This window comes from Rhyacophila brunnea, unplaced genomic scaffold (genome assembly GCF_057557595.1).
Source record: "Rhyacophila brunnea isolate RB1 unplaced genomic scaffold, BYU_Rbru_1.0 scaffold_7, whole genome shotgun sequence".
Classification (NCBI taxonomy): Eukaryota; Metazoa; Arthropoda; class Insecta; order Trichoptera; family Rhyacophilidae; genus Rhyacophila; species Rhyacophila brunnea.
Genome location: NW_028233339.1, coordinates 30,527,610 through 30,541,044, shown reverse-complemented (window position 1 = coordinate 30,541,044; position 13,435 = coordinate 30,527,610). Strand labels below are relative to the sequence as shown.

The 13,435-nt window shown below is 29.2% G+C and overlaps 2 protein-coding genes across 5 annotated transcripts in view; one reads left to right on the top strand and one right to left on the bottom strand.

Moving 5' to 3' along the window:
• Positions 1 to 11,040, bottom strand: part of LOC147064711 (uncharacterized) — a 204,155-nt gene extending 193,115 nt beyond the window's left edge. For all 4 annotated transcript variants that reach the window (XM_085958122.1, XM_085958124.1, XM_085958123.1 and 1 more), the window contains exon 1: positions 10,803 to 11,040. The gene's annotated coding sequence lies outside the window, so the exon portion shown is untranslated. The remainder of the gene's footprint in view (positions 1 to 10,802) is intronic.
• LOC147064710 (DNA oxidative demethylase ALKBH2-like) overlaps positions 1 to 13,435 on the top strand; it is a 318,791-nt gene that overhangs the window by 277,166 nt on the left and 28,190 nt on the right. The window lies entirely within an intron of this gene.

Below are 13,435 nucleotides of genomic sequence, written 5' to 3'. Positions count from 1 at the left end.
AATTCATCATGGGCACTTCTGAATCGATTATAACCGCTGTATGGCAAAGATGAGCTTTGGTCCAATACAATAATTAAATTACAATTATCATGTGCTATATGAGACACAGATGAATCGCATGCGTTTTTATCAACTTAATCCACTGTAATATTAATAGACTCAGGTAATTGTTTTGTTATTTTTTGTTTTGTTACGCCAAAGAAATATAACTTCTAATGCGTGTACATAAGTATTTTATTTGTTAGACAAAAAATAATGTTGTAAAACCAAGATTAATTAATAAATTGTACATAAAAAAAAAACTATAAATTGTCACCCACCGATTATTAAATAAGACAAAATCTACATGAACTTGTACTACTTAAATTGGGTAGAAGAATCAAGAATGAAAAACTTCGATTGACCTAAGCTCTAATAAGAGTGTATTTGTACACTCACTGGCGGTTTATCGTACCCTTAGTCAACATTTGTATATATGGTGAGCTCGGAACTTGTCAGCGTTTTGAGCCTACACGTACTTCGCACGTAAAATCGCCATTTTCTATGAAAAAATGTAATAAAAATGAAACATAAAGTAATAAGATGTTTTCTTGAGAAGATTGTATTTGGTTTAAAATTTTAAATATAAGATCGGTGATTTCAAAATGTATCAACTCCTGTAAATTTTTCAAATTTTTATTAACTATATTTATGTATGTTGTGAATATTATGTTTTATAATATTTATTTAAAAAAAAATATACTTACGTATGTACACCGAATATAATTAATGTACTATTTTCGTAACCGATACCTAGTAAACAATAGTAGGTAATTAAGTGCATCTACATTTACCTTGAACTTTGATAATAAACTCCAACATTATTTTGAGGGTAAAAGACCAAAATGACGTATTAACAAAATCTTCAAAAGATAAATTATAACAGTCGATTTTTGGTAGTAATCGTGTGTATTGGGTTTTTCCTTATAAACGATTATATTAAAATAACCAAAGAAAAGGAGAAATGAACACGAATTCTACTATAATTTGCCTGTTTTTAAGGTGTTTTTTTCTCAATACGTCAATCTGGTCCTTAACTCAATTTTAACGCTAAACTGAATTTAAATGTCTTTACACTTTATTTTAGAGACAAGGATAATATTTCAATAATCTGTGGTATAGTTCTCAAATTTCTGTGTAAAACGAGGAAATGTAGGTACGAGTACATACATATTATATTATATCATATCTATATATATTGCGGTAAAGTCTGAAGGTGTATTTTGAAAGAAAAAAACCCCAGAAAAACCTGTCAAATCTTTGACGTGGATGACGCTGTTTAGGGGAAATTTGACGACACAATACACATATTGATTTTTCAATCAATGCAATATTTTATTAGATTGCACGAAATGTCACATAATAATATTGGAAATAGAATTGGAAAATTGTCAAGGTTAGCACCGGGTACGTCGTTAGTGAAAATGTCACTCGGAATATTATATTAGTAGGTAAGACATATTTTTTTTTACAAAATCATGAAAATTAAGTTAAAGAACACCTGGCCAAATATGAAATATGAACTTGTGAATATCTCGATTCTATAATTTTATTATGTAAAGAACTTAGAAATGACTCCTAATATATAATTTTAAAAATAAAATTAATATTTAACGTATACAAAAAAATCACAGTTAAAAAACAAAGATTCAAGGTGTAAACGGAAAAAATAATTACAAATAGACGTAGGTATATAGTGTAGGCATTATATGCAAACATATTAATCACGTTGTTTTGATAAAAGTAACCATTTGAAAACAATTTAAATCATTTTTAAATGATGGTTTGTTTTTTGTATTCCATTTTAATCACACTATAAAATTGATTTAAGTTTGTAAATGTAGAATTTCTGTGTAAATAGATTTGCAACAGATTGGTTAATGATGATGAAAAACATAGCAAAACAATTTTATAGATAATTATGATGCAATGCGGTCGCTTCTTTGGCTAAGTATTGATTTCACAAAATATATGCTATTCTTTTGAATCATTTAATTCCGATTCTCACGGAAATTTATTTCATGTTATTCCTGAAACGTTATCTCGAAAAAATCGTTACAAAGAATTTGTGAAAAAAATCAATTAACAATGACTTCAAATTGATTATCTAGTCTACCCCAGACTGACATACATCTGTACATAAACTACATAAAAACATTAAGTACCTATATAAAAACATTGTATTAAAATTTGTATATTTTTTAACGTTGTTCATTTAATTTAATAGCTAGCAATATTTGCAGGAGTTCATGTATAAATGTATGTGCACGTGCATTTGTGTTATGGCGAATGTTTATAAATAATAAATTGTATAGTTACTTTGTTTACGTCCAGATGTTTATTTATCTGGACAAGGCTTTAATATATATTTTATTTCCCTTTGTACTTCAAAGCAGTCTAGCAATATTGTGGCATATTATTAGTTCAATTTAAATATTATCCTTTTATCATAAAGCTAATACAAATGGTGTGGTCTAACCTTAGCAAACCTTAGTAAAAAAATATTATAAATAATTTAACCACACAATAGATATGTATTGAAATTATCTATATTTTACTAATCGTATTTCAGTCAGTTATAATAATTTCCTACACTGATAATCTTACTAGATTGATTCAAACAAGATAACATTATAATAATATTATTTATTAGATGTTAGTGTTATTTTTGATTAATGATTATATTGACGGCTTTGAAGCTAAGTAAATATAATTGAATTAAGTTTGAAGAAAAAACTTCATACCTTCAATAATTAATTTGCCTTTAAAAGTTATTATTATGTTTTGTATCAGTGACGATGTCCCAATCAAACGGACGAAGCCACTACACTACAAGTATAATTTATTGTGTTTTATTTTACCTAATAAAATTTCTTTCCACCAAAAATTGACAATTAATAATGAAAACACATCTCTCTCTCAATATATAAATTTTCTATCTTTGCTATAGGTACTTAATATGCTATATTACAATTAATGCATTTCATATAAAATTTCAGTTTTAACCAATTAAAACAATTAAAATATCGGAAACAAAATAAATTAAGTAGGTATTTCTTTCCAAGAGATTCATCATTTATTTGGTGGAATTTCGTGATACTTTTTTTAATGATCTATCAGTATTCATCAAAAAAATTTAGAGCAACACGTGTTTCGTTCACGTAGTATACGTTATCATAAGTTGACTTATTAAATATTTTTTTTATGTGTTGAATAAATTTAGTCTTCTATAAATCGATTCTTCGTATGTATAGGTAAAATTTATATTTAAATTTGAAAACAACTGAAAAAATACAATATGCACACTAATGTATTATGATTAAGGTATTGGTGTAGACGCTTTTTTATTATTTAAACAGGTGTGAAAACGCGTGATATTATAAATTTTCATATCGCGTAGAAAATCTCAGGTAAGTATGTTTTATTTCTTTGAATATTACATTAAAACAATACGTATTTATTATTTTTACATTATTAAAATTTAATGAACGATATTAAATTTATACTTTGTTAAATTTAATAATATAGTAGTTATTTAAACGATAAAATTAATATTATCTATATTATGATGTTTTAATTCGGGAATTCCAATTTCATTATTATCAAATTTTACGATGAGATTTGGCACTATTATACAACAAATTTATTACGCAGAGATAAAATGGTCCGGAATAAGGAAACTAACCAGTTTTAGTATTTATTGATGTGAGAAATATCATTTCAATCTTATTAGGCCACACTTCAATACCAAGTCATTTGCCTATTGTCTCGCAAGGCAAACGTATTAACCTTGTCGTTAGTAAATTTGGAAAAATTCTAATTGTGCCATAAATTATAATACTGGAAATTTAATAATGTTGCCTCGCATCATGAATTCATTTGATTGCCTATTAATTATTATAACATGATATGATATGTTGAATTAATGTTATTAAAATAACTGCGCCGTATTTCAAGACGGCATTAGCTACAAAATTTCATGATACATTCTTGGCTACATCATGACAAAATAACTGAAATTGAAATTAACAATTCTTAATATTCTAAACAAAGTCAAATAATTACTAAATAAACAATGCCCGACAATCCAACAACACGTTATATTCGTCATTTTAATGGAGCTTTGTCTAAGTAAGTCAGAAACAAAAATCTTACTAACATAATATAAATATTTTAACTATGGTTTGTTATCGTATTGTATTTGTTTTTTAAAAATTGATAATATTATAAATAATATTATTTCTTATGGAACTATTCTACTAATAAATATATGGTACGAAAATTGGTGCTAATAATGATATAGTGTTCATATGCGTATGTGCCAATTTTATACCAGTCATCTACATTGCACTTATTCATGAGCGTAGAATTAACAGTCATTTATTTGGGAATGTGAAAAGAATTTTTCAGAGAGCGTCCGAATTGCCACATATCACGTTTAATTCACGAAAATTGAACGATTTTATTAATATATCACAAATGTACAGCTTATGATGTTTCTTAAAACAAGGTTAACCTGAATCAATAAACTGACTAAACATATTATACTTAACCCTTTTTAAGTAGGTACATGATTTAAACATTATTTTTATATATTAATATTAAATACGTTTCGATATAAGTCAGAATGAAGAAAACATATTATTATTTTTATACCTGTCATTACATAATTGTATAAATAAAATCAGTCACCAAAATCTGTGATAATAATATATGACATACTGATAACGGTAGATTACTACAGAACACAGTAGTTTAATATGTTAACTATTTTTTTTTATTCAGCGAATTCATCGGAAGTAAATTGGCCGGATTCCGCCGGAATTCGATTGATGCAGATGCTTGTCTTATCCGACGCCATATTTATTTCAAAAGATTGTTTTCTAATGTGTTTCTAAATTATATAAGTCTACATTAACATCAAAAAATCTTAATGGATTGGCATAATAGTTAACAACCACGTTCGTAAAAGTCAGGGCACATTAAAAAAATAATAATTACAAACAAATTCTATCCAATCCTTATAACTTATAACATAATATTATTTATCTACTATGCATACTTATGGTGACCACCGTTCAATTTATTTGTGACATTTATTTTTATTGAAATTTTGAAAAACGGATAAATAAGTTAGTAGGAAAATACTGAGCATAAATTATTGTTATGAAGAAAAAAATATTTGTCTGATTCTAATGCCGTAGCCACACTGGCAACCTCATTACATTTTACGATAATTATCACAATTACCTAAGAAATTTTACGATAATTATCATAATTATCGTAAAATCTAACGAGGTTGCCAGTGTGGACCCGGCATAATATAGACATTTTGGATTCATAAAAAGATAGAGATAATTTTCTATTAATCGCTTCGAACATACATTCATTGAGGGTATTGTGAAAGAATAGAAGTTTAAAAACCACTGCTTTTATCGTTTGTAGCGGTAATGTACAAATATATTTTGTACTAGATTTCTGAGTGCGCTTGGTGGATGGTCAGATGCTGGATTGTTAGCCGAACTGCAATAACAGTATATTATTCATCAAACCATTGCAGTTTTTTAATAACTTTATTACCAATCAACTGAATAGTGATTCAGCTTTCTTAAGTAGATCGTTAATGTATTTCACGGTGAAACAGTTCTGACTTTGGTGAACAAACTGAAGGAAGCTAAGTAGTAGAGACACATAACCATATATTATATGTAAGTATACCGTTGATTACTTTTCATTTTATATGAATTCGTTACGGGTTTTTAAACAGCAAAAAGCATTCTTACTCATTTCTGAGAAATGTTACGCGCCATTAAAACTTAAAAATATATACAAATCTTATTATTTACGATTGTCAGTTTATTTATGTGTCTGTATAATTATATTATCTAAAAAGATCGCTATCATTATGAATAGATATATACAACACACGTAATTATGACTATTTTAATATTATGCGAGTAGGTATGCAGTATTGGTTGATCAATATATTGTGTTATGTATAATCAGGGAATTTTAGTATTTAATTACCGAATAAATAAAATATTATTCACTCCCATATATACATAATGTTCTAGTAGTTACTAGATAGACCGTAGTATTAATAACTTATTATACAAAATTGCGTTTACATATAGTGCTAACACCGCCAATGGCGCGGCTTGGAGCAGTTGGCCATTCGATGTAATTAACGTGTTATTTAAATGTGGTAATTAAAATGTAATTAAAACTTCAGCAGTGATTGTGAAGAGAAATAAACGTAGAAATACATAACAGGTAAACATGCAAAAATACGTACACCCATGTAAACCTTCTCTAAAATAACCCAATCGATAAAACTAACATACTATTTTATATTGATATGTTATGTTAAAACTTGGAGTAGTTCTTAGACACTATGAATTGAAAGTATAAACACATAATGATGCAAAACGTGTAATATTAAATTCACTTACTGTGCCATGGCTCTGGTAAAATGTAATTCTTTTTTAAATCAAAAATATGCCGTTTTGTGCATACAGTTATTCAGACATAAAATAAGAATGAAGCTATCTCGCGGTCTTCGCCAATATTTATTATCCATAGATATAAAACATAGTTACATACTATAACATATGGTGGGATAAAGTGATATATAGTCTGACCATACGACCCACACTGGTGCCCTAGTAAATAGAGATAGATAAGTCCTAACGGATAGCTAAACGCCATTTTTTCAAGAAAATGTCAAATAGCGGTATTAGAAAGTCCTTATTCAGCATTTCTATTTTGTGTTAGAGTGATAGTAGATAGCCATTGTAATCATATAGGCATAAAAGATGCCAATTTCTAACAAATATAAACATTGCAGTGTTTTTGTGTCTATAAAATTAACAAAATCTCACAAAGTCATTAATCGTATTATAATTTTTTTTTAAAAATAGTAATATAATTGACATATGAAAAATTATCTCTACTCTGTATACCTACCAACTTCCGTATCAATTGCTTTTCATGACGTATTTATTTACTGCCTTTCGGTAACTTCAGACTTTATCAGATCAAGCAATTTAATATATTTTAACAAAGCTTGAAAGTGCTAAAATTTTACCCAAGGGACTCAATTGAATGTCTTTACGGAAGAGTACCAAAGATAAGGTCAAATTTTAATTAAAAATTATCCCAAGGTATCGGTAGAATTAATAATAAAATTATATTATCGGTTGGTTATTCATATCAAACCATCCCCTAACGGGGATCACAAGGCGTTCTTTATTTTATCGTATGCTACCCGGAACAGTTCGGTGGAGCTGAATCTAATCACGGATGTTATTAAGCCACAAAATACGGCGCCATCCTCTGTTCGTTTACCATTTATCTTTCATTCGATAACAAGTTGGGAGATGCTGTATTTTTGTCCTTTCATAATGTGGTCGAAGGACTATAGTTTTGTGATTTTGATACCACGTAGAATTTCCCATTCGTTTGAGGACGTCAATATTATTTTGTCACCCTATCAGTCTGAGATTTTGACGATGCGTTTATACACCCATGTCTTAAAAGCCTCAAATTCTTTGATATCTCTTGGATTAATGTCGATACCTCCATATCACAGAAAAAGATTGAGAGAATATAACACCGAACCATCAGAAAATTATTTGTTTCCAGTTAATTTAGTGTATGTCATATAATCCATTTATTTGAGTGCGTTGCTGGTTTGTCACAAAACTAATATGCATGTAGCGAGTAGCTCCAATTTTAGTATTATATACGTTATAAATGAAAAATTACAATAAAATACATTTCAGTGTCAGATTCACATTAAAATCATAATGATTGATTACACGTTCGCATGAGGATTTCGTTTAAATACTATAAAAATAACCCGTGAGAAATTATGATATTCATGCATATTCATCAATAAAATTATGTAGGTACCTATCCCTGTGAGGGTCTCGACCTTAGCCTCGTCTAAGATTCATACTCAATGCGAGTCTGAATATGAGGTTTGTTTTCTTTGATGATTAGTATTAGCCATTCGCTTCATCTATAATACGGCAAATGACCCCCATATCCTGAAGCGGGCCCCCAGGATAGGATGTTTGGCGGGGCCCCCTACCTATCGCTTAGGCCTTAGATTAAAAGCAGTGTGACGCGCTGCAGTAGCGTTTTCCAAAATTATGTACGCGGTAAAATTAAGGTGTATTTTTAGCGATTTTTTGTATTTTTAATATGCACATCCATTTGAATTATGGAGTTGTCGATTTAAAATTATTAATATTATTGAAGTAAAATAGCGCCGCAGGCGACTTTTTTATTATTAGAGAAAATTTGTGATCTGTATTTATCTCATTTATCGGGTCCACTCGCCACACCGGGCCCTTCCTGAGCCCGGGCCCCCAGGCTAGAGCCCTGTTAACCCCTCCCCTTGTGGGGGCCATGATACGTTTGAGTTTCTTTATTGAAAATATCGACCATCGTGGACGTTTTCACGAAGGGTACAATACAAATTGTCAAAATAACATAACAATATACTTTTTTTTGACTTAATATGTATTTTTTTAAATTATATTAATCGAAGTAAAATATTAGGATTATGTATATTGCCGAATTAAATAATATTACTGCGTAGGGTTTTGTTTTAAACGGAGGACTGCATATTGGTGTGATTTTGAGGTTTTTTTGTCGTTGTTGATCTTCCGGGTCCTCGCCTGATCCAATTATTATGTCATGTTATTTAAATATTATTATATTTGAAGGGATTCTTATGTCAAATACGCGATATCGATACAATCCGCTCTAGTGATGTAGCCATCCAAATAAAAAAGTATGTAAAAATATATAGTATTAGAGTTATTAGACTAATATGGTATATTTTGTTGACCTGTACAGAGTCGGATAGTGACGATGGCCGAGGTATATATAAGGTTATAACGCTATAAAGAAAAAAGTATTTTTATAATTTTGGAGCGTACGATATCTTACTCCGGAGTCTGGAAAAGTCACATTTTATTTTTCAATGTGTGATTGGATACAGAGCATACATATACTTATCAAGTTGAGCAAGGAGCCAACATCTATTTAAGTATTTAAAAAATATATATGTTTCAGAAGCCGGCTAAGATCTATATAGGATTAATAAGCTATTGAAAAAATATATACTTACCTAAATATACCAAACAAAATTGCACAGTATGAGACTATTTTACTACACATGTAGAAAATTACAGGAAAATGTAAGAAAATATATATTTTAAGGAAAATAGTAAGACATTTTTAGAATACCCATATTTTCCATAATTTGATGATTTGAGGATAAAACTTCCGAGTCTATTGAAGGCGCGACAAATTTAATATCCCACAGGCGCCGCGTTGCCGACCTCTGATGTAGACAATAATAAAACAAGTAATAACATTTTGTAACGATATAAAAGAAAATGCCGAAGATCTCATCTTATAAACTAGATTCACAGTTGGAAAGAGAGTCGTATATTATATATTATGTAGGAACGTTATGTTATACATTTTAAAGAGGGCATGCATTTATTTGCATAGAATGTTCTGGGTCATCTATCTGACTTTGCATATTTCGGTATTATTACTATATTATTGCATTATTAACGGGTTTAGTCGTTATCATACATTATTACAGACGTATTAATGCTGTTTTTAGCGATACTGTGATGCATAATGCACTACTTTCATCAAACATTTCTTATTAAATGAAACTAGCATTTTATAGATAAAAGGAAATGTAGCCAAGCCAAGTAGATAATATCTGTAATTTTATATAAAATATTACCTCCATAGAATGAATTTAGGGGCAGAAAGTATTTTTTAACAGTGTTACAATATTTACAAAAAATGCCAAAAATATTAATTTTAGACACATTTTCAAGATCCATTTGTCAAAATAATTGTTAGCAGTGCGCGTTTAAGCCGAAGAAATCGGTTGTGATTATTAATAAATCATATAAAATCTTAATTTTATAATACTTACTTTATTATTAACGTTTTTGAATTAATGTTATAGTATTGGAATACCCAATATGGATATTTTTATTCTGAAAACTGTTAAGCATTTTTATTTACAAATCACCCAATATGGACTTACGATTGTATATTTTAATAGAGCAGTTGACCTCTTCGGATTAATATTATAATACCCGTAAATGTAATTTCTCTACTTTCCTTCATTCAAAGTACCTATTATTTGAATGAAAAAAAATCAGACAATGTTATTCGGTAGTATTGCATTAGAAGGTGTATAGTAATAATTACTCACCGGTTATGGGTAAATTAAACTTTCCTAACGAGGTATGAATTTCTAAATTATTTAATACATCACTAAAATGGTTGTCATATATTGAGTTGAAATATAGACCTGATTTTATAGTCAATTATTTTTGATAGGCGAATTTGATATATATAACAAATACTTTTCTACAATAAAATAACACTGTTATAATAATTTATAACTAATATGGAATGTATTACTATAACGAGAGAAGTGAGGAACGATATTATAGTTAAGTAAATTTTCAATTTCTAGTATTTTGTATTGTTTGTAATAATTACCCTGAAAATGTATATAAGTAGGCATAATAAAGTTGAGATGTTTACTTTAAATATTAAATATAACTTAAACATGATATTATAAAATACAATAAAGTAATATAATAATAATAGTTAATTATTTTTCTAATCTGTATATATGTAAAGTATAACATGGATATTTTAAATTATTATTACTAAGTATTTATATGATATGGATAATATTGACTTACCGGTAGTGTCTTGACAGCTATATCTAGGGATACAGAAGATGACAGGAGATAAATTCGTAACGAATTTCACAGCAGTTATAAAACACTTATATTCGAATTGTTTTGGTCGAATAATGATGACAACAAGCACAGTTATATTTTTATAATTCGAATTCGGTTCGAAATAAACGTCACTCACGAACGAAAAGTATCAGGCTACCAGAAGACGCGCACAACTGTCAGCGTCTCTTTGCCGAGTGTTTCGGCGAGCGGGGTTGCACTGCGGGTAACCAACTCCATTTCGCGCACCACCTCTCTCGCTCTGGCGCAGAAAACTGCCTTCGTTGGACACACAAACAGAGGAGGAAGGCTATACTCGAGTCTGCCGGTATCAACATTGAGTCACTCACACTGATCCCAACATCCCTCTTCTGATCTCCGGATTTCGCTTTTCAAAAAAATATAAATGTTTGTTTTACCAATCCTGCGATAATTTTCCCGGAAAGTGGGTAACTTTTAACGTGAAGAACCTAAACATAAATAGAAACGTTGTTTTTAGTTTAACACAATTTATCTCTGATGTGCTTTAAAATTATTTTCGTGCGTTAAAAGGACACCAGGCACATTTGGATTTGGATGTTTTTAAAATTTATGGGATCACTTTCTTACGGTAACTATGATGATAAATCAATAAAGGTACTTACATACCCTACAACCTCAATGGCAGTACTCTACTTCTAATAATCTGACACCGGTCATTGTACGTGAATATCAATTTCCATTATTATCTAAAGATATCGGTTTCGAAGTGTAAAACCTTTATTAACCCTTCAAATTAAACTTCTACTTGATTTCAGTTACAGTATATACTGATTTGTAAACCTGAAATAAGTAAGAACTATACAATTTGATTTTATTAAACTCTATCATGTGAGTAGATTTAATAATATATTATTATATAATATCATTATTATTAAATGGAATTCTATTTTATGTTTAGACCTCGTGTCTTTCTACCGTTGATGGGTTCACAGCCCGAAACAACTTTCCACGATATGAAAACTGTAGAATAAATAATGTGAAGTTTTTCTCAACATTACAATAGAGTTTTCACTTTTACCGCGTAACAGTCATTTTAGTCAATACACACATTAAACGCTTGTATAAAGTAGTGCTAATATATTAACAGCGTTTTCCAAATGGGTTCCGTGAGGGTTTGGTGATTCCTGTAAGAAATGATATTTATAAAAAGATTTATTTTTTCTTGAGAATATTGCAGTCAAAATTAAAACTATGCGTGATGAAGCAGTCCAGATTAGGGAATCCGATTTCGAGCCAAAATTCTGATCCCGGGATTTCAGGATTACAACTTGACAATCGCGGAATCCCGGGATTGGCATTTTTTTTCCATTGTTAATATAAAAAAAATATATTTACAATTAACATTGATAAAATCGATCAAAAATAAATCTAGTATAATTACTACTATACATATTCTAGTACTATTTAAGACATTTATTGTGAATATGGTATACGCTCAATCTTGGAAATACATAAGTTTAATGGAGTAAATAATATTGTAATATAACTAATAATATGAATTTAATATGAGGTTGCTGTTTCTGATAGCAAAGACATTAGAATGGGTTAGCGAGATTTAAAATAGTAAAGCAAATCATGGTGTACTTATGGCCTTTCCGCTTAATAAATCTAATTAGTCAGCCAAATATGAAACTGCCGTAAAACGTATGAGATCATGGTGGAATTATTTTGTTAAAAGTGCGAAGCAATGTCTTTTTCCAATATTTCTCATTTTTATTAATTTATGTGAAAAAATAAAACGAATCGGGAAGTTTGATTTATATCCATGTGTAAGTTACATGGATATAAATCAAACTTCATTCAAACTCAATTTATTTCTAATGTAGTTATTTGTTATTAAAGCTATTTTTCTGTTATATTTTCGTTTTTATTTTATTTTCCATAAAAATTGATAAAAAATCAATCCCGAAAGTTTCGGGATTATATTTATTAATCCCGGGATTCATAAATATCGAAAATAGCTCGGGATCCCGGGATTGGAATCCCTAGTCCAGATTTAAAAAAATATTATACGTTGACCATATTATGTAGTTATGATTATTTAAAATTAAATGAAAAGATGTTGGCAATCACCACTTAGCTTAGCTAACGTAGAACTTCGGTGAAATTATGAGGTAAAATTTTCGTTAGAATATTTGAACTATTTGAAGTTTGGCATACTTATATTTTTGGTCATATTTCGATTAATATATATTTCGTGGTTATCAAAAATTAAATAACTTGCAGACACGTTTTCAAAAAAAATAAAGTATGTTTAACACTTAATGAAAAAAACGTAAACATGTTTAATGTAAAAAAGAAGTCACTGACTCGTAAATTGTAATCGTGGATGAGACTATTTTCCAAACCTTACAGATATACTAAAAGAATTCGAACTTGAACAACAAATTCGCAGCGTGATAAAAATTGTCCATATACTCTGTTAAAATATTTAAAAGGTTCCGTGACTAAAATAAATTGGGAAACGCTGCTGTAGAGTATAGAGTACCGATTATACGACAGAAACGGGATTGCAAGAGAGTCGGATAATCGAGAATGACGGATAATCCGGA